Here is a 22,291-nt window from a genome sequence, read left to right as displayed (position 1 = left end):
AATCCTCAATTCATTCTCAAGATAACTCAATAATTTCATCAAGATTACTAACCATTAACATGCTTATACATTCCAACCTAACCTATGGTCAACTAGGCTACGTTTTTACATTACATTATATATTATCCATGAGAAACCAAAACAATACCTTGGATGATTCCTCTCTAATACCAAAGCATCTCAAATATCTCTATTCCACAACCGTCCAAGGCTCCAACTCCTTTCCAATCATAAATTCAGCTCCCAAGGCTCCAATTCAAGCTCCCAACATCATCAATTTGCCTCCAAAACACAAAATTCAATCTAATTTCACACAATACCACTATAATCAACATAGAGTTCATAATTTCAAATAGGAAACAAGGGTTTGAACATTTTTACCTTACCCCACAACTGTTTCTAACCCAAACACTGCAATTCCCACAAGCTAGTTTGATCTTAACACATCAAAACATCAAAAATCTGAATACCCAAATATCCAAATTTTAAAATTAAGGAAGGAGAGATTGAGTGTGTAGATCAAATATCCTTACCAAATTGTTTACTAAGTATTGTAGAGCTTGACACGGTAGTCGCGTAGCCGCAAACGATGCGCCGATCGAAGCTTCAGATTGAAAGTTTTGGCAAACTGAAATCAAGAACAAGGGTTTGTGTTTCTTGTTCTTCCCCCTTTGTGTTTCTCAACATGGACACTTTTGAGGAAGGGAAGAATGAGCTGAAGCTCATATGGGTGGAGTGAATTGGTTGGGCCTTCGGCCCAGTTTACCCGGTTCGGCCCGTTGGCCCGGTTTTGGGCCAAATTCTTTTAAAATTAGTTTTAAAATTCAGATTTTTAATATCTCTATCTCTCTGGATCAATAAAATTTAATTTTTTAATTTCTTTGATTAATAATTAATTTATTGACTAATTATTTACTAATTACACGAGGATTAGAATGCGGTGGAGGGGCACCATCTAGCTGGCTTTCGTAAGAGGATTCCCGCGCTGCAGTGTCCGTCGCTGAAGGCAGCATCGTTGAGACAGTGGACTGCTAAGAGTATAGAAGCAGCATCATTTTCGTAGATGTAGGGACGTATTTGGGGTTAGGCGCCATCATGAACGACTATTCCGATGCACCAGCAACCTGTGACATCATAGGGGTAGTCAAATTAGAGGGAAAAATCCAGAATTTCCAGGAGTACTGGTAGAAACCCTTCTTCTACCATGACCACAACCACGACTATGACCACTAGGCTAATCAACAACACTTCTACCTGTTGTCATGTCTGCAAAGAGCATATCAATTAAAATTGAAACTAAACAAGTTCAGTACCCTAAGTTCAAAGCTAAATAAGGAATAGAAATTAGAATATATTGTAATTAAAATTGAAACTAAACAAGTTCAGTACCTTAAGTTCAGAATTTTGAACAAGTTCAGTATCCTAAGTTCAAAACTAAATAAAGAACAGAAATTAAAACATGCTCTAGTTAAAATTGAAACAAAACAAGTTCAGTACCCTAAGTTCATAATTTTAAAAAGCTCTAAGTTCAAAACAAGTTTAGTACCCTAAGTTTAAACCTAAATAAGGAACAAAAATTAGGACAAGTTCTAGTTAAAATTGAAACTAAACAAGTTTATTACCCCTAAGTTCAGAATTTTAGAAAACCTTAAGTTCAAAACAAGTTAAATACCCTAAGTTTAGAACTTAATAAGGAACACAAATTAGAATATGTTCTAATTAAAATTGAAACTTAACAAGCACAGTACCCTAAATTCATAACTTTAGAAAACTCTATGTTTAAACAAGTTTAGTACCATAAGTTCAGAATAAATAAGGAATAGAAATCAAAACTTGTTCTAGTTAAAATTGAAACTAAAAAAGTTCAGTATCCTAAGTTTAGAATTTTAGAATATCTTTAGTTCAAAACAAGTTTAGTACCCTAAGTCCAAAACTAAATAAGGAACAAAAATTAGAACATGTTCTAATCAAAATTGATACCAAACAAGTTCAGTACCCTAATTTCATAATTTTAGAAAACCCTAAGTTTAAAAAAAGTTTAGTACCCTAAGTTTAGAACTTATTAATCAACAATAATCAAAAGAATCAAAATAGAAAATAAACCTTATAAATTGTATCAACAAATTAGAATTTCAGAAAACCCTAAGTTTAGAAGCATTACCTGAATAAGATCACCAGAGCTGAGAAGAAGAAGCGGTGTAGATGGCAGCAGCATAGGCGATGGAAGCAGCAGTAGCAGATCATTCAGAATCTGGCAGCTACAATGGTGACGGTGAAAATGAAGAGGAGTGGCTCCCGGAGAGGATGGTCTACCAGTGAGATAAGAGGGGTAGAGGGATAATGAGAGGGTTAGAGAAAGAGACAAATTCGAATGAGGGGGAAGAGGGTTCGCACTTCAAATTTACGTGACAGATACCATCAAATTTTTTCGACAGTTACGTATTATGGGTGGCCAAAACAAAGCTTTTCACTAAGTGGGTATTGATGAGCGGATAATTTATACGCTTTTTGGCATTGTTTTTATATAGTTTTTAGTATGATTTAGTTAGTTTTTTGTATATTTTTATTAGTTTTTAAGTAAAATTCACAATTCTGGACTTTACTATGAGTTTGTGTATTTTTCTATGATTTCAGGTATTTTTTGGCTGAAATTGAGGGATGATGAGCGGATAATTTATACACTTTTTCGCATTGTTTTTAGTATGTTTTTGGTATGATCTAGTTAGTTTTTAGTATATTTTTATTAGTTTTTAGTTAAAAATCACTTTTCTGGACTTTACTATGAGTTTGTGTGTTTTTCTGTGATTTCAGGTATTTTCTGGCTGAAATTGAGGGACCTGAGCAAAAATCTGATTCAGAGACTAAAAAGGACTGCAGATGCTGTTGGATTCTGACCTCCCTGCACTCGAAGTGGATTTTCTGGAGCTACAGAAACCCAATTGGCGCGTTCTCAACGGCGTTGGAAAGTAAACATCCTGGGCTTTCCAGCAATATATGATAGTCCATACTTTGCCCAAGATTTGATGGCCCAAACCGGCGTTCAAGGTCACCCTCAGGAATCCCAGCGTTAAACGCTGGAACTGGCACCCAAATGGGAGTTAAACGCCCAAACTGGCATAAAAGCTGGCGTTTAACTCCAGGAAGAGTCTCTACACGAAAATGCTTCATTGCTCAGCCCAAGCACACACCAAGTGGGCCCGGAAGTGGATTTTTATGTCATTTACTCATCTCTGTACACCCTAGGCTACTAGTTTTCTATAAGTAGGACCTTTTACTATTGTATTGAGATATCTGGGTAGCTATCTTCGTGTTTTATGCTATCTTAGATCATTGGGAGGCTGGCCATTCGGCCATGCCTAGACCTTATGCTTATGTATTTTCAACGGTGGAGTTTCTACACACCATAGATTAAGGTGTGGAGCTCTGCTGTACCTCGAGTATTAATGCAATTACTATTGTTCTTCCATTCAATTCCGCTTGTTCTTGTTCTAAGATATCACTTGTTCTTCAACTTGATGAATGTGATGATCCGTGACACTCATCATCATTCTCACTTATGAACAAGGTGACTGACAACCACTTTTGTTCTACAAGCAACCAAGGCTCTAGTGAATATCTCTTGGATTCCTGATTGCACGATGCATGGTTGATCGCCTGACAACCGAGTGCTCGCCTGACAAACGAGCCAACCATTCCGTGAGATCAGAGTCTTCGTGGTATCGGCGAGAACAGATGGCGGCATTCAAGAGAATCCGGAAGGTCTAAACCTTGTCTGTGGTATTCTGAGTAGGATTCAATGATTGAATGACTGCGACGTGCTTCAAACTCCTAGCAGGCGGGGCGTTAGTGACAGACACAAAAGAATCGATGGATTCTATTCCGGCCTGACCGAGAACCGACAGCTGAATTCCGCGTGCTGTGACAGAGCATTTGCAAACGTTTTCACTGAGAGGATGGGAGGTAGCCATTGACAACGGTGAAACCCTACACAAGCTTGCCATGGAAAGGAATAAGAAGGATTGGATGAAGACAGTAGGAAAGCAGAGAGACGGAAGGGAAGGCATCTTCATGCGCTTATCTGAAGTTCCTACCAATGAATTACATAAGTATCTCTATCTTTATCTTTTATGTTATTTTCGTTCATCACCATATCCATTTGAGTCTGCCTGACTAAGATTTACAAGATGACCATAGCTTGCTTCATACTAACAATCTCCGTGGGATCGACCCTTACTCGCGTAAGGTTTATTACTTGGACGACCCAGTGCACTTGCTGGTTAGTTGTGCGAAGTTGTGTAATGCCATGGAATTGAGCTACCAAGTTTTTGGAGTTCATGACCGGGGATTATGAGAGTTGTGAAAAAGTATTGTTCACAATTTCGCGCACCAAGGGACCTAAGCAAAAATCTTATTCAGAGGCTGACAAAGGACTGCAGATGCTGTTGGATTCTGACCTCTCTGCACTCGAAGTGGATTTTCTGGAGCTATAGAACTCCAAATGGCACGCCCTCAATTGCGTTGGAAAGTAGACATCCAGGGCTTTCTAGCAATATATAATGGTCTATATTCTGCGCGTGAAATGGCATCAAAACGCCAGCTCTCTTCCCTTTTCTGGGGTCAAAACGCCAGAACTAGCATAAAAGTTGGAGTTAAACGCCCAAACTGGCACCAAAGCTGGTGTTTAACTGCAAGGAAGATCTCTACACGTGAAAACTTCAATGCTCAGCCCAAGCACACACCAAGTGGGCCCGGAAGTTGATTTCTGCATCATTTACTTACTTCTGTAACCCTAGTAAATAGTTTAGTATAAATAGAACTTTTTACTATTGTACTAGGGATCGTTTTCTGTATTTTCAAATTCATATTCCATTTGGGGAGGCTGGTCATTTGGCCATGCCTAGACCTTGTTCTTATGTATTTTCAACAGTGGAGTTTCTACACACCATAGATTAAGGTGTAGAGCGCTGCTGTTCCTCGAGTATTAATGCAATTACTACTATTTTCTATTCAATTCATGCTTATTCCTGTTCTAAGATATCCATTCGCACACAAGAACATGATGAATGTGATGATTATGTGACGCTCATCACCATTCTCACTTATGAACGCGTACTTGACAAACACTTGAATGCATATCTCTTAGCCTCCGTTCCGAAAGATCAGAGTCTTCGTGGTATAAGCTAGAATTATTGGCGCCATTCCTGAGATCCGTAAAGTCTAAACATTGTCTGTGGTATTCCGAGTAGGATCTGGGAAGGGATGACTGAGACGAGCTTCAAACTCGCGAGTGTTGGGCGTAGTGACAGACGCAAAAGGATCACTGGATTCTATTTCAACATGATCGAGAACCGACAGATGATTAGCCATGCGGTGAATGCACATTTGGACCATTTTCACTGAGAGGAGGGGAAGTAGCCATTGACAACGGTGATGCCCAACATACAACTTGCCATAGAAAGGAGTATGAAGGATTGGATGAAGGTAGTAGGAAAGCAAAGATTCAAGAGGGATGAAGCATCTCCATACGCTTATCTGAAGTTACCACCAATGAATTACATAAGTATCTCTATGTTTATTATACGTTCTATTTATCTTTTAATTATTAAAAATCCATAACCATTTGAATCTGCCTGACTGAGATTTACAAGGTGACCATAGCTTGCGTCAAGCCGACAATCTCTGTGGGATCGACCCTTACTCACGTAAGGTTTGTTACTTGGACGACCCAGTGCACTTGCTAGTTAGTTGTGCAAAGTTGTGAAAAAGAGTTGAGATTACAATTGTGCATACCAAGTTGTTGGCGCCATTGAGTATCACAATTTCGTGCACAAAGTTTTTGGCGCCGTTGTCGGGGATTGTTCGAGTTTGGACAACTGAGGGTTCATCTTGTTGCTCAGATTAGGTATTTTTTATTTTCTTTTCAAAAAAGTCTTCAAAAATCTTTCAAAAGTTTTTTTAATTTGTTATTGTTTTTCCAAAACAATTTTTGAAAAATACAAAAAAATTTATAAAATCATAAAATCTCAAAAAAATATTTCATGATTTTATTGTTTGAATCTAGGGCCAAATTTTATGTTTGGTGTCAATTGCATGATTTTAATTGTCTTGCAATTTTCGAAACACATGCATTGTGTTCTTGATGATCTTCAAGTCGTTCTTGATGAATTGCCTTGTTTGATCTTCATGATTTATTGATTTGCACTGCATGATGTTCTACATATGCATTCTTGCATTCATATGGCCCAAATACGAGAAAGTTCTAAGTTTGGTGTCCTCCATGTTTTCTTTCATTAAAAAAACTAAGTTCTTGATGTTCATCTTGATCTTCAAGATTGTTCTTGGTGTTCATCTTAACGTTCATAATGTTCTTGCATATATCTTGTGTTTTGATCCAAGAATTATATGTTTCGACTCATTTTGTTGTTTTTCAAAATTGAAAACATATCTTATTGAACAAAGGATTTAGAAAAATGAAGATCCAAGAGCATAAAGCAGAGGAATTACAGAGAAAAAGCTGGGCATTCAAAATGCCCAGTGAAGAAGGAAAACTGGCGTTTAAACGCCCAAACCATGCAACAATTGGGCGTTAAATGCCCAAAACATGCAGCTCCTGGGCGTTTAACGCCAGGAAAGGAGAGAAATTTTGTTCTCAAATCAAATCTTTTTCAAATCTTCATATTTTTTCAAAATCAAATCTTTTTCAAATAAAATATTTTCAATCATATCTTTCTCAAAATCATATCTTTTCAAACATATCTTTTTCAAAAATCAAATCTTTTCCTCATATTTTCAAAAATCTTGATTCAAAAATTTCAAGTTTGTTACTTTCTTGTTAAGAGAGATTCAATATTTGAAATTTAGAATCATATCTTTTAGTTTCTTGTTAATCAAGTCATTAACTTTATAAAAGTCAAATCTTGTTAATTTTATCTTTTCAACCATATCTTTTTAAATCATATCTTTTTCAAATCACATTTATTTTAATTCTAATATCAAAATCTTTTTATAACTTCTTATCTTTTTCAACTTTATTTTTTATCTTTTTTCAAAATGACAACCAATTTTTCAAAAATTTATTTTAAATTTTATTCTTTTTATTTTCGAAAATTCTCCCCCCTCTCTTATCTTTTTCTATTTAAACACTAACATTCCTCCTCCATTGTCAATTCGAACTCCATCTCTCTTTGTGTGTTCCAATTCTTCCTTACCTACCTCATCCTTCCATTCTTGTTTTCCTTTGACACCTCAAGGAATCTCTATACTGTGACATAGAGGATTTCATATTTTCTTTGTTTTCTTCTCTTTCATTTGAGCAGGAACAAAGATAAAGGCATACTTGTTGAAGATGATCCTGAACCTGAAAGGACTTTGAAGAGGAAGCTAAGAGCAGCTAAAGCACAAAACTCTGAAGAGGACCACACTGAAATTTTTGAAAAGGAAGAAGCAAAAGAAACAATTATGGCCAAACCAAACAACAATGCAAGAAAGATGCTTGGTGATTTTACTACACCAACTTCCAACTTCTATGGAAGAAGCATCTCAATCCCTGCCATAGGAGCAAACAATTTTGAGCTAAAGCCTCAATTAGTTTCTCTACTGCAACAGAATTGCAAGTTTCATGGACTTCTATCAGAAGACCCTTATCAGTTCTTAACTGAGTTCTTGCAGATCTGTGATACTGTTAAGACCAATGGAGTTGATCCTGAAGTCTACAAGCTTATTGGTGCACGAAAATTACTTCACACTATATAATTCCGAACAACTAACCAGCAAGTGCACTGGGTCGTCCAAGTAATACCTTACGTGAGTAAGGGTCGAATCCCACGGAGATTGTTGGTATGAAGCAAGCTATGGTCATCTTGTAAATCTCAGTTAGGCGGATAATAAATGGTTATGGAGTTTTTGAATAAAAATAATAATAACAATAAACAAACAGAAAATAAAGATAGAAATACTTATGTAAATAATTGGTAGGAATTTCAGATAAGTGTATGGAGATGCTGTGTTCCTTTTGAATCTCTGCTTTCCTACTGTTTTCATCCAATCCTTCTTACTCCTTTCCATGGAAAGCTGTATGTAGGGCATCACCGTTGTCAATGGCTACATCCCATCCTCTCAGTGAAAAAGGTCCAAATGCTCTTGTCACAGCACGGCTAATCATCTGTCAGTTCCCGATCATGTCAGAATAGAATCCATTGATTCTTTTGCGTTTGTCATCACGCCCAACAATCGCGAGTTTGAAGCTCGTTACAGTCATTCAATCCCTGAATCCTACTCGAAATACCATAGACAAGGTTTAGACTTTCCGGATTCTCATGAATGCCGCCAACAATTCTAGCTTCTACCACAAAGATTCTGATTAAGGAATCCAAGAGATATGCGCCCGGTCTGAGGTAGAACGGAAGTGGTTGTCAAGCACGCGTTCATAGGTGAGAATGATGATGAGTGTCACGGCTCATCACATCCATCAGGTTAAAGTGCAACGAATATCTTAGAATAAGAATAAGCTGAATTGAATAGAAAATAATAGTAATTGCATTAAAACTCGAGGTACAGTAGAGCTCCACACCCTTAATCTATGGTGTGTAGAAACTCCACCGTTGAAAATACATAAGTGATGGTCTAGGCATGGCCGAGAGGCTAGCCCCCATGAACATGATCAATAGTCTCCTAAGATGAATAATAGATTAAAACTGAGACCAAAGATGTCTAATACAATAGTAAAATGTCCTATTTATACTAGACTAACTACTACGGTTTACAGAAATAAGTAATTGATGCAGAAATCCACTTCCGGGGCCTACTTGGTGTGTGCTTGGGCTGAGCTTTGAGCTTTACACGTGCAGAGGCTTCTTTTGGAGTTGAAAGCCAAGTTGTAACGTGTTTTTGGCGTTCAACTCTGGTTTGTGACGTGTTTCTGGCATTTGACTCCAGAATGCAGCATGAAACTGGCGTTGAGCGCCAGTTTGCGTCATCTAATCTCGAATAAAGTATGAACGATTATATATTGCTGAAAAGCTCTGGATGTCTATTTTCCAACGCCGTTAAAAGCGCACCATTTGGAGTTTTGTAGCTCCAGAAAATCTATTTCGAGTGCAGGGAGGTCAGAATTCAACAACATCAACAGTCCTTTGTCAGCCTTCTATCAGAGTTTTGCTCAGGTCCCTCAATTTCGGCCAGAAAATACCTGAAATCACAGAAAAATACACAAACTCATAGTAAAGTCCAGAAATGTGAATTTACCATAAAAACTAATGAAAACATCCCTAAAAGTAGCCTGATCCTACTAAAAACTACCTAAAAACAATGCCAAAAAGCGTATAAATTATCCGCTCATCACAACACCAAACTTAAATTGTTGCTTGTCCCCAAGCAACTGAAATTTAATTAGGATAAAAAGAAGAGAATATATTATAAATCTCAAAATATCAATGAAAATTAGTTCTAATTAGATGAGCGGGACTTGTAGCTTTTTGCTTCTGAACAGTTTTGGTATCTCACTTTTTCCTTTGAAGTTTAGAATGATTGGTGACGTTAGGATTTTTACCAGTAAAGAATTTCATAAAAACAGTCGTGTTGTAGATATAGTCTCTAAACCGACAGAAATCCCTTCGTACAAACGTTTTGGTTGTCACAAGTAACAAACCCCTTTAAAATTGATAACCGAGTATTTAAACCTCGGGTCGTCTTCTCAAGGAATTGCAGGGAGGTATGTTCTTATTATTGGTTATGAGTCTGTAAATTGGGGTTTTGGAAGTAAGGTGCGAATATGTTATATGATAAGTAAAATAAAGTAATACTAATAAAATCTCTTGGCAAGGTATAAGAACTGGAGGTCCTATCCCAGTTATCCTTATCAATTGTGATTTGAATTGGATTCTTCTCCCACTTTGTTAACCTCTAACTATGAAGGTAAGTTAAGTGGATGAATTAATTTCAATTCTCAACTAACAATGAGTTTGATAACTCAAGAGTCACTAATTATTTAACCAAGGCCAAAAGGGGAAAAACTAAATCTACTAGAATAACAATATCCTCAGGTTGGGAATAATAAAAAGGAACAATCATAAACTGAAATGCTTCAAATATCATTAAATAAAATATTCAAATCTTAACATGGAAAAGTTCATAAATTAAATTGGGATAAATAAAAATAAAGAACCTGGGATTGAGAGTCACTCCTAAAACTAAGAGAAGTCCTAATCCTAAGAGAGAGAGGAGAGAACCCCTCTCAAAACTAATCTAAATCATGAGAAGTGAATTATGAGTGAATTGAATATGAATGGATGCATTCCCCCACTTTATAGCCTCTAATCTGTGTTCTCCGGGCCAAAAACTGGGTTAGAAACAGCCCAGAAGTCACTTCCAGTGCTTTCTGGTCTGTACAGGTCGCGGAAAAGTGATGCGGTCGCGTCGTCCACGCGGCCGCGCAGGTTCCGCTCCTGCCAGGTCACGCGTCCGCGTGACCCACGCGTTCGCGTCGCCTGGCGTCGGGACAGCTATGGTAAATTATATATCAAATCAAAGCGCCGGACGTTAGATTTCCAACACAACTGGAACCGCGTAGTTTGGACCTCTGTAGCTAAAGTTATAGCCGTTTGAGTGCAGAGAGGTCAAGCTGGACAGCTTAGCAATTTCTCCAACTTCTTGCATTCCTTCCTCTTTTGCATGCTTTCTTCCCATCCTCCAAGCCATTCCTGCCTTATAATATCTGAAAACACTTAACACACATATCAAGGCATCTAATGGTAATAACATATGATTAATAATAAGCAAATATAAGTCCAAAGAAACATGTTTTCAATCAAAGCACATAATTAGGAAGGCAAGTGTAAAACCATGCAAATAGTATGAATAAGTGGGTAAAGAGTTGATAAAAACCACTCAATTGAGCACAAGATAAACCATAAAATAGTGGTTTATCAACCTCCCCACACTTAAACATTAGCATGTCCTCATGCTAAGCTCAAGAGAAACTATAAAGGAATGAAGAGGAATGGTAGAATGCATGAAATGCAACCTATGAATGCAACTACATGCGAAATGTTTCTACCTACTTGGTTAAAAGTAAATAAATCTCCAAGAATAAATGTGAACTGGATTTCACTAATTCAAATCATAAAAAAAATGAAGTACAAATATACTTGTAGAAGAAAATAGCTCATGAAAGCCGGGAACAAAGAATCAAGCATCGAACCCTCACTAGTAGTGTATATCACTCTTAATCACTCAAGTGTTTTAGGTTCGATTCTCTCAATTCTCTACTAACCTTGCTTTCTAAGGCTTGCTCTTCATCTAACAATCAACATAAATTTAATGCACAAGTACACAAATCAAGAGGTCTTTTAAGGGTTGTAATGGGGTTAGGGTCAAGGTAGGATTGTATTTGGTCAAGTGGACTATAATCTGAATCCTTAATTAACTTAAACTTTCCACCTAACTTTAGACAATCCATGTAATCACAATACAAACCTAACTGTCCATTAACTATGTTTTCCACATATTCATACATTCTAATTTCAAGTACAACTCATATGCATTGCTTTCACCACTTACTTTGGGGCATTTTGTCCCCTTTCACTTATTTTGCTCTTTTTTTTATATATATATATTTTTTTCTCAATGCATATGATTAATTTATTGAATACATGAACATGTCCTAAACATTTCTTTCACATTTTCAGAAAATTCTAACATACTCAATTCTCAAACCAGATGTTTCCAAACCCACTCTTCCCCACACTTAATTCATAAGCATTCTCACTAGTCTAAGCTAACTAAGGATTCAAATTAAGGACATTATTGTTTTTCGCTTAGAGTTAATGATGTGCTAAAATAAAGAACAAAAGGGGTAAAATAGGCTCAAAATTGGTTTGCAATAGATAATGAAAAGGTTAAGGCCATATGGGTATGTAAGCTCAGTGAAACAAGGCCTCAATCATATAAGTGTATGCATACATTAAACCATGGAAATATAGAATTAAGCAAGACAAAGATCACAATTTTAGAGAGAGAAACACACACCAAAAATAAAATATTGGTTGATAAAATGCAACCAATCAAATAGGCTCAAAATCTCACTGGTTTTGTGTGTTCGAGCTTTAAACCATGTTCCAAAATAATATTTCTTTCATACAAGTTTTTCAAAAAGTTTTATTCAAATTAGTGAAATACTATAAAAATTTCTTGAAAAAGAAAATATTACTTTAACCAAGTGGTAAAATATGCACAAAAAGAAACAAGCATGCAAATGCAACAACGAAAAACAAAAATTTGGTGTTGAGAAGGGGCTAACTAACCCGTGGAGATTGGTATTGACCTCCCCACACTTAAAGATTGCACCGTCCTCGGTGCATGCTGAGAAGTACAGGTGGGCGGGTGTTGTGGTTCCTCAGCTGTTGCTCGTTGTAGAAGCTTTCTCCTTACCCGTTCTGGTGGCCAGCCTGAAAAAGGGAGAAGAGAAAGGGATATGAAGTCAAAGGTGTAGAGCAAAGAGGAGGGCGGTACAAGTGAATAGCATGCCAAGTAAGGAAAATAGTGAATGGAAGACATGGTCGCGATTCCATGTGATCAGTTCATCAATGGAAATATAGCAAGGCATGGGGGATATTGGATGCAAGATGTTTATTAGCATGCCGGCAAGGGCATGAGTAGCATAGATCAAGCAACAAAAGCTGTAATGTATTGTTAATCGTAAGAAACTAACAATAACGTTTGTAATGACAATTATATTTAATTAATAAAATATAAAAAGGGTTTTGTGAAAAGCAAGCATTTATAGTAGAAGATTAAAAGAAATCTTTAAAAATAGTGCACAATGCCATACGGGCGTTTTCACAAACACATAGCATGCTTAGTAAATAAGCTATTTGAAAGTATTAAATTGAGCATGCAAGCAACCCTTTAAAAATTAATATAATTGTCAAACAATTCTGCAGCAATCCACAATGACCCAAATAAAATTGCAACACCAATAAAATAATGCAATGAATGAAAGTATGCAAACAAATTAAAATAAAATAAAAAGAAAAATAAGAAGAATGAGAAGGGAAAGAAGGGAAGAAAAAAGAAAGTGAGAAAGGGGAGAGAAGGAAGAAATTAGGATTAGAAAAGAGAGGATAAGAAAATTGGCACTAATCTGGATAGGTTGTGCGGCGCTGGCGACGCGGTCGCGTGGGTGACGCGGTCGCATGGTGCGCGATAAGGTTGGGTGACGCGGACACGTGGGGCATGCGATCGCGTGACTCGATTTGTGCTAGTGACGTGAATGCAGCCTTGCGGTCGCACAACTCTCTGTTCGAAACTTGGTATTGCCAAAATCCAGGGTGACGCGGTCGCGTGGTCGACGCGATCGCGCGGGTGGCCTTATTTCCAATATGACGCGGACGCGTGGGTGACGCGTTCGCGTGGCAGGGCTTGTGCTGCTAGCACGGGTCCAGCCCAATTCCAGCTCAACTTTTGGCCATACACCCTTTTTACGCCGATTTCAGGTCACGCGGCCGCGTGGGTGACGCGGTCGCGTGGGAGGCTATTTTTCCAAATGACGCGGACGGGTCGATGACGCGTTCGCGTGGAGTCAATTTGTGCCATTGGCACTTCTCCAACGCTGCTCCTGCAAAACACTCTGTTCATATTAATATTGTCTCCCATCTCCTTGCGACGCGGACGCGTCGCTGATGCGGTCGCGTCGCGTGCTCTCTTTTTTTTTTTATAATCTGAAAAATGCAGAATGCAGTGTTAATATGAATGTGATGCAAAACTCCAGGTTCAATATAACAAAATAAAATAAAATTCAAAAACAAATAAAACTAAATAAAAATGAAAAAGGACGATCATACCATGGTGGGTTGTCTCCCACCTAGCACTTTTAGTTATAGTCCTTAAGTTGGACATTTGATGAGCTTCCTACTAGGGTGGCTTGTGCTTGTATTGATCCAGGAATCCCCACCAATGTTTGTACTTCCAATAGCCTCCGGGATCCCAAACAAGGCGCAGAAAGCCTTCAAGCAAGTTAAAGCAAGTGACAAGGCCCCAAGAGTGGTGATTGGTAGAATGGATTCCGGGGTCCTAGACCTTGCCTTTGCACTCGTCTTTTGGTTGAGCAATATTGTTCCATCCGGGTGGCAAGCAGTCTGAATTCTCACGTAAGCGGCCAAACAACTTCCTAGACCCATTCAGTTGAGCTCTATACCAACCTTTACGTTTAAACTTAAAGCTTCCAACCATGATGAACCTTGCAGGACAATTCTTACCACTGGCCATCTTCCTCTTACTCTTAATGTCACAAAGAGCTCTAAGTTGACCATCCGTCTCCAGTAGCCCATATTCAAGTGGGATTAGAAAGCTATGGGATATGAATTTTACCCACTTGAATGTTGTGAAGGATGATGGCAACTTAGGGGGAGGTATCTTTAATGAAATTGCAAGCTCCACTCCCTTGTGCTCTTCTCTGATAATTACCACCTCTTTGCAAACTTCTTCAATTTTAACCTCTTCCTCTTGGTAGCTCTCTTTCAATTCAATCTCCTTTTCATTGCTTTCCAAGGGCGTGGGAGGTTGTGCTTCTTCTTCTTGAATCTCCATCTCTTGATCAACCTCTTCCAAGTCTTCAACTATGATATGCTTTGGAGGTTGTACACCCTCTTCAGCATCAATTTCAACCGTCTTGGAAGGAGGCTCTATGTCTTGTCTTTCCCATGGAGGTTCTGCGTCTCCTAAGTCTTCAACCAACTCTTCTTCTTGAACAATGATAGCTTCTTCTACTTGTTCTAGTATGAATTCATGCTCTGTCTTGTCCACTGGAGTTTCTGGTATCTCCTTTATGCTATGCTCTTCACTAGACTGTCCACATGGGGCTGTGGCTGATCCTTGTGTATTTAAGCATCTAGAAGCCCATTGAATTAATACTTGCCCCAGTTGTTGAGTGGTTGCCTGAAATCGATCCATTGTTTCCTTGAGACGATCCTTTGCCTCTTGATGCACTCGGTTTTCATAAGTAGGATCATAATGCTCTTGGATTGATGGATATGGAGATGGTGAATATTGAAGTGGTGGTTCTTTTGAGTAATTGGGTTGGAATTGGGGTGGTTCTATATATGGTTCATATGGCTCATAAGGTGGTTGGTATGGTGGTTGAGGGTTAGGGTCATATGGAGGTGAATGGTGGAAAGGGGCTTGTGAGTGTGGTGGGTTGAGGTTGTGTTGAAAGGATGATCTCTGAGCATAGGGTGGGGCTTGTTGGTAACTACAAGGTGGTCCACCATATCTATCAGCTTGGGATGCATTGTAGCCTAGTCTTTGTCCATGATATCTAGGATGGTGTTGTTGCCTAAAGGGTTGATTAGATCCTCTTGGCTCCATCCATCCTTGATTGGTCTGACCTTGATGCATATTCCTGCTGTGGTTTCTATTTCCTTCAACAAAGTTAGAACCAAACTCAAAGCGAGAGGGGTGAGAATTCATAGTAGTTAGAGAAAATAAAAACAAAAATTAATAAAAAGAAAATATTTTGAAAAAGATATAATTTTTGAAAAAGATAGGAAGAAATTTTAAATTTTTTTTTAAAAAATATTTACAATAACCAATAATAAGGCACACGTTTGCAATTCCCCGGCAACGGCGCCATTTTGACGTTAGGATTTTTGCCAGTAAAGAATTTCATAAAAACAGTCGCGTTGTAGATATAGTCTCTAAACCGACAGAAATCCCTTCGTACAAACGTTTTGGTTGTCACAAGTAACAAACCCCTTTAAAATTGATAACCGAGTATTTAAACCTCGGGTCATCTTCTCAAGGAATTGCAGGGAGGTATGTTCTTATTATTGGTTATGAGTCTGTAAATTGGGGTTTTGGAAGTAAGGTGCGAATATGTTATATGATAAGTAAAATAAAGTAATACTAATAAAATCTCTTGGCAAGGTATAAGAACTGGAGGTCCTATCCCAGTTATCCTTATCAATTGTGATTTGAATTGGATTCTTCTCCCACTTTGTTAACCTCTAACTATGAAGGTAAGTTAAGTGGATGAATTAATTCCAATTCTCAACTAACAATGAGTTTGATAACTCAAGAGTCACCAATTATTTAACAAAGGCCAAAAGGGGAAAAACTAAATCTACTAGAATAACAATATCCTCAGGTTGGGAATAATAAAAAGGAACAATCATAAACTGAAATGCTTCAAATATCATTAAATAAAATATTCAAATCTTAACATGGAAAAGTTCATAAATTAAATTGGGATAAATAAAAATAAAGAACCTGGGATTGAGAGTCACTCCTAAAACTAAGAGAAGTCCTAATCCTAAGAGAGAGAGGAGAGAACACCTCTCAAAACTAATCTAAATCATGAGAAGTGAATTATGAGTGAATTGAATATGAATGGATGCATTCCCCCACTTTATAGCCTCTAATCTGTGTTCTCCGGGCCAAAAACTGGGTCAGAAACAGCCCAGAAGTCACTTCCAGCGCTTTCTGGTCTGTACAGGTCGCGGAAAAGTGACGCGGTCGCGTCGTCCACGCGGCCGCGCGGGTTGCGCTCCTGCCAGGTCACGCGTCCGCGTGACCCACGCGTTCGCGTCGCCTGGCGTCGGGGAAGCTATGGCAAATTATATATCAAATCAAAGCCCCGGACGTTAGATTTCCAACGCAACTGGAACCGCATCGTTTGGACCTCTGTAGCTAAAGTTATAGCCGTTTGAGTGCAGAGAGGTCAGGCTGGACAGCTTAGCAATTTCTCCAACTTCTTGCATTTCTTCCTCTTTTGCATGCTTTCTTCCCATCCTCCAAGCCATTCCTGCCTTATAATATCTGAAAACACTTAACACACATATCAAGGCATCTAATGGTAATAACAGATGATTAATAATAAGCAAATATAAGTCCAAAGAAACATGTTTTCAATCAAAGCACATAATTAGGACGGCAAGTGTAAAACCATGCAAATAGTATGAATAAGTGGGTAAAGAGTTGATAAAAACCACTCAATTGAGCACAAGATAAACCATAAAATAGTTGTTTATCAATTGGCTTCTATATGAACTTAGAATTTCAGATAGTATTATTGATTTTCCTAGTTAAGTTTGTTGATTCTTGAACACAGCTACTTTTATGAGTCTTGGCCGTGGCCCTAAGCACTTTGTTTTCCAGTATTACCACCGGATACATAAATGCCACAGACACATGACTGGGTGAATCTTTTCAGATTGTGACTTAGCTTTGCTAGAGTCCCCAGTTAGAGGTGTCCAGAGCTCTTAAGCACACTCTTTTTGCTTTGGATCACGACTTTAACCACTCAGTTTCAAGTTTTTCACTTGGACCTGCATGCCACAAGCACATGGTTAGGGACAGCTTGATTTAGCCGCTTAAGACTGGATTTTATTTCCTTGGGACCTCCTATCCATTGATGCTCAAAGCCTTGGATCCTTTTTACCCTTGCCTTTTTGTTTTAAGGGCTACTGGCTTTTTCTGCTTGCTTTTTTTTACAAGCTTTTGCTATTCACTGCTTTTTCTTTCTTCAAGAATCAAATTTATGATTTTTTAGATTATCAGTAACATTTCTCTTTGTTCATCATTCTTTCAAGAGCCAACAATTTTAACATTCATAAACAACAAGATAAAAAATATGCACTGTTCAAGCATTCATTCAGAAAACAAAAAGTATTGTCACCACATTAATATAATTAAACTAATTTCAAGGATAATTTTGAAATTCATGTACTTCTTGTTCTTTTGAATTAGAAACATTTTTCATTTAAGAGAGGTGAAGGATTCATGGAATTATTCATAGCCTTAAGACATAGTTACTACATACTAATGATCATGAAATAAAGACACAAACATAGATAAACATGAAGCTTAGAAAAAATGAAAAATAGAGAAGTAAGAACGAGGAATGAATCCACCTTAGTGATGGTGGCGTTTTCTTCTTGAGGAACCAATGATGTTCTTGAGTTTTTCTATGTCTCTTCCTTGCCTTTGTTGTTCCTCCCTCATTGCTCTTTGATCTTCTCTAATTTCATGGAGAATGATGGAGTGCTCTTGATGTTCCACCCTTAGTTGGTCCATGTTATAACTCAAATCTTCTAGAGAAGTATTGAGTTGTTCCCAATAGTTATTTGGAGGAAAATGCATCCCTTGAGGCATCTCAGGGATTTCTTAATGATGAGCCTCCTTATGTGTCTCTTGAGATCCATGAATGAGCTCTTTTGTTTGCTCTATCCTCTTCTTAGTGATGGGCATATCCTCTTCAATGAGGATGTCTCCTTCTATGATAACTCCAGCTGAGTAGCATAGATGGCAAATAAGATGAAGAAAAGCTAGCCTTGCCATGGTGGAGGACTTTTCGGCTATTTTGTAGAATTCAAGAGAGATGACTTCATAAATTTCTACTTCCTCTCCAATCATGATACTATGGATCATGATGGCCCGATCCACAGTAACTTCGGATCGGTTGCTAGTGGGGATGATGGAGCGTTGGATGAACTCCAACCATCCTCTAGCCACAGGCTTGAGGTCCAGTCTTCTTAATTGAACCGGCTTGCCTTTGGAGTCTCTTTTCCATTGAGCTCCTTCCACACATATGTCCATAAGGACTTGGTCCAACCTTTGATCAAAGTTGACCCTTCTAGTGTAGGGACGTGCATCTCCTTGCATCATGGGCAAGTTGAATGCCAACCTTACATTTTCCGGACTGAAATCTAAGTATTTCCCCCGAACCATTGTAAGATAATTCTTTGGATTCGGGTTTACACTTTGATTAGTGATCCATGCACTGGCATAGAACTCTTGAACTATTAAGATTCTGACTTGTTGCATGGGGTTGGTCAGAACTTCCCAACCTCTTCTTTGGATCTCATGTCGGATCTCTGGATACTCATTTTTCTTGAGCTTGAAAGGGACCTTAGGGATCACCTTCTTCTTGGCCACAACATCATAGAAGTGGTCTTGATGGACCTTTGAGATGAATCTCTCCATCTCCCATGACTCGGAGGTGGAAGCTTTTGTCTTCCCTTTCCCTTTTCTAGAGGTTTCTCCGACCTTAGGTGCCATAAGTGGTTATGGAAAAACAAAAAAGCTATGCTTTTACCACACCAAACGTAGAATATTGCTCGCCCTCGAGCAAGAGAAGAAAGAATAGATGAAGAAGAAGAAGATATGGAGGAGAGGGAAAGAGGGTAGTGTTTCGGCCAAGGAAGAGAAGAGAGGGTTGTGTTGTATGAAAATGAAGAAGAATGGAGGGGTTTATATATTAGATGGAGAGGGGTTAAGGTTCGGCCATATTGGGAGGGTTTGGGTGGGAAAGTGATTTTTGAATTTTGAAGGTAGGTGGGGTGTATAGGGAAGAGTGGATGGATGTGAGTGGTGAAGAGGTGATGGGGAAGAGAGATTGAGGTGATTTGTGAAGGGTTTTGGGGAAGAGTGTTCATTGGATTGTGTGAAAAAGAGAGAGAGGGTGAGTTGAGGTAGTAGGGATCCTGTGGGGTCCACAGATCCTGAGGTGTCAAGGATTTACATCCCTGCATCAATGAGGTGTGTAAAATGCCCTCTGCATGCAATCCTGGTGTTTAACGCCAGCTTGATGCTTGTTTCTGGCGTTAAACGCCAGTTCTATGCTTGTTTTGGGCGTTCAACGCCAGTCTGCAGCATGTTTCTGGCGTTGAATGCCAGCTTTCCTCAGTGTGCAATCCTGGCGTTTAAACGCCAGATTGCTGCATGTTTCTGGCATTCAACGCCAGCCAGATGCTCCTTACTGGCGTTTAAACGCCAGTAAGCCCTTCCTCCAGGGTGTGCTGTTTCTTCTGCTATTTTTGATTTTGTTTTTAATTTTTGTATTTGTTTTGTGACTCCACATGATCATGAACCTAAGAAAACATAAAAGAACAATAAAATAAAAATAAAATTAGTTAAATAAAAATTAGGTTGCCTCCCAATAAGTGCTTCTTTAATGTCATTAACTTGACAGTGGGCTCTCATGGAGCCTCACAGGTGATCAGGTCAATGTTGTGGACTCCCAACACCAAACTGAGAGTTTGAGTGTGGGGGTTTAACACCAAACTTAGAGTTTGGTTGTGGCCTCCCAACACCAAACATAAAGTTTGATTGTGGGGGCTCTATTTGACTCTGTACTGAGAGAAGCTTTTCATGCTTCATCTCCATGTATATAGAAGAACACCCTTGGGTCTTAAACACAAGGTAGTCCCCATTCAATTGAAGGACTAATTCTCCTCTATTAACATCAATCACAGCTCCTGCTGTGGCTAGGAAGGGTCTTCCAAGGATGATGCATTCATCCTCCTCCTTCCTAATGTCTAAGATTATGAAATCAACTGGGATGTAAAGGCCTTTAACCTTTACTAACACATCCTCTACTAATCCATATGCTTGTCTTACTGACTTGTCCGCCATCTGTAATGAGAATGTGGCAGGCTGTACCTCAATGATCCCCAGCTTCTCCATCACAGAGAGTGGCATAAGATTTATGCCTAACCCTAAGTCACACAGAGCCTTCTCAAAGGTCATGGTGCCTATGGTACAGGGTATTAAGAATTTGCCAGGATCTTGTCTCTTTTGAGGTAAAGTTTGCTGAACCCATGCATCTAGTTCACTAATGAGTAAGGGAGGTTCACCTTCCCAAGTCTCATTACCAAACATCTTGGCATTCAGCTTCATGATGGCTCCTAGATATTGAGCAACTTGCTCTCCAGTTACATCTTCATCCTCTTCAGAGGAAGAATAGTTTTCAGAGCAGAAAGAGGTTTAATGGAATCTCTATGGTATCTATATGAGCCTCAGATTCCTTTAGGTCCTCAATAGGGAACTCCTTCTTGCTTGAGAAATGTCCCATGAGGTCTTTCTCATTGGGGTTCACGTCCTCTCCTTCCTCTCTAAGTTCGGCCATGTTGATTATGTCAATGGCCTTGCACTCTCTTTTTGGATTCTCTTCAGTATTGCTTGGGATAGTTCTAGGAGGAGTTTCAGTGACTTTCTTACTCAGCTGGCCCACTTGTGCCTCCAAATTTCTGATGGAGGACCTTGTTTTACTCATGAAACTTAAAGTGGCCTTAGATAGATCAGAGACTATGTTTGCTAAGTTAGAGGTGCTCTGCTCAGAATTCTCTGTCTGTTGCTGAGAAGATGATGGAAAAGGCTTGCTATTGCTGAGCCTATATCTTCCACCATTATTAAAGCCTTGTTGAGGCTTTTGTTGATCCTTCCATGAGAAATTTGGATGATTTTTTCATGATGAATTATAGGTGTTTTCATAAGGTTCACCCATGTAATTTACCTCTGCCATTGCAGGGTTCTCAAGATCATAAGCTTCTTCTTCAGAAGATGCCTCTTTAGTGCTGTTGGATGCATTTTGCCATCCATTCAGACTTTGAGAAATCATGTTGACTTGCTGAGTCAACATTTTGTTCTGAGCCAATATGGCATTCAGAGCATCAATTTCAAGAAATCCCTTCCTTTGAGGCATCCCATTATTCACGGAATTTCTCTCAGAAGTGTACGTGAACTGGTTATTTGCATCCATGTCAATAAGTTCTTGAGCTTCTGCAGGCGTCTTCTTTAGGTGAATGGATCCACCTGCAGAATGGTCCAGTGACATCTTAGAGAATTCAAATAGACCATAATATAATATATCCAGAATGGTCCACTCTGAAAGCATGTCAGAAGGACACCTTTTGGTCATCTGCTTGTATCTTTCCCAAGCTTCATAGAGGGATTCACCATCTTTTTGTTTGAAGGTCTGAACATCCACTCTAAGCTTGCTCAGCTTTTGAAGAGGAAAGAACTTAGCTAAGAAGGCCGTGACCAGCTTATCCCAGGAGTCCAAGCTATCTTTAGGTTGTGAGTCCAACCATGTTCTAGCTTTGTCTCTTACAGCAAAAGGGAAAAGCATGAGCCTGTAGACTTCATGATTTACTCCATTAGTCTTAACAGTCTCACAAATCTCCAAGAACTCAGTTAAAAACTGGTAGGGATCTTCTGATAGAAGTCCATGGAACTTGCAGTTCTGTTGCATTAGAGCAACTAGTTGAGGTTTCAGATCAAAATTGTTTGCTCTAATGGCAGGGATTGAGATGCTTCTTCCATCAAACTTGGAAGTAGGTGTAGTATAATCACCAAGCATCCTCCTTGCATTATTATTTTTGGCTTTCAACTCCTCTTCCTTTTCAAAAATTTCTGTAAGGTTGTCTCTGGATTGTTGTAATTTAGCTTCTCTTATTTTCCTCTTCAGAGTCCTTTCCACTTTATCAGGATCTGCTTCAACAAGAATATTCTTATCCTT

At 38.7% G+C, this 22,291-nt stretch overlaps 1 non-coding gene across 1 annotated transcript; it reads left to right on the top strand.

The window, feature by feature from the left end:
• Positions 1–21,661: 21,661 nt before the first annotated feature.
• On the top strand, positions 21,662–21,769 carry LOC130971289 (small nucleolar RNA R71). Its single transcript, XR_009082515.1, has one exon. It is a non-coding gene; the product is annotated as a small nucleolar RNA R71 (small nucleolar RNA).
• The last annotated feature ends 522 nt before the right edge of the window (positions 21,770–22,291 follow it).

Source organism: Arachis stenosperma, chromosome 3, assembly GCF_014773155.1.
Source record: "Arachis stenosperma cultivar V10309 chromosome 3, arast.V10309.gnm1.PFL2, whole genome shotgun sequence".
Lineage (NCBI taxonomy): Eukaryota > Viridiplantae > Streptophyta > Magnoliopsida > Fabales > Fabaceae > Arachis > Arachis stenosperma.
This window is presented reverse-complemented; position numbering and strand designations above follow the sequence as displayed.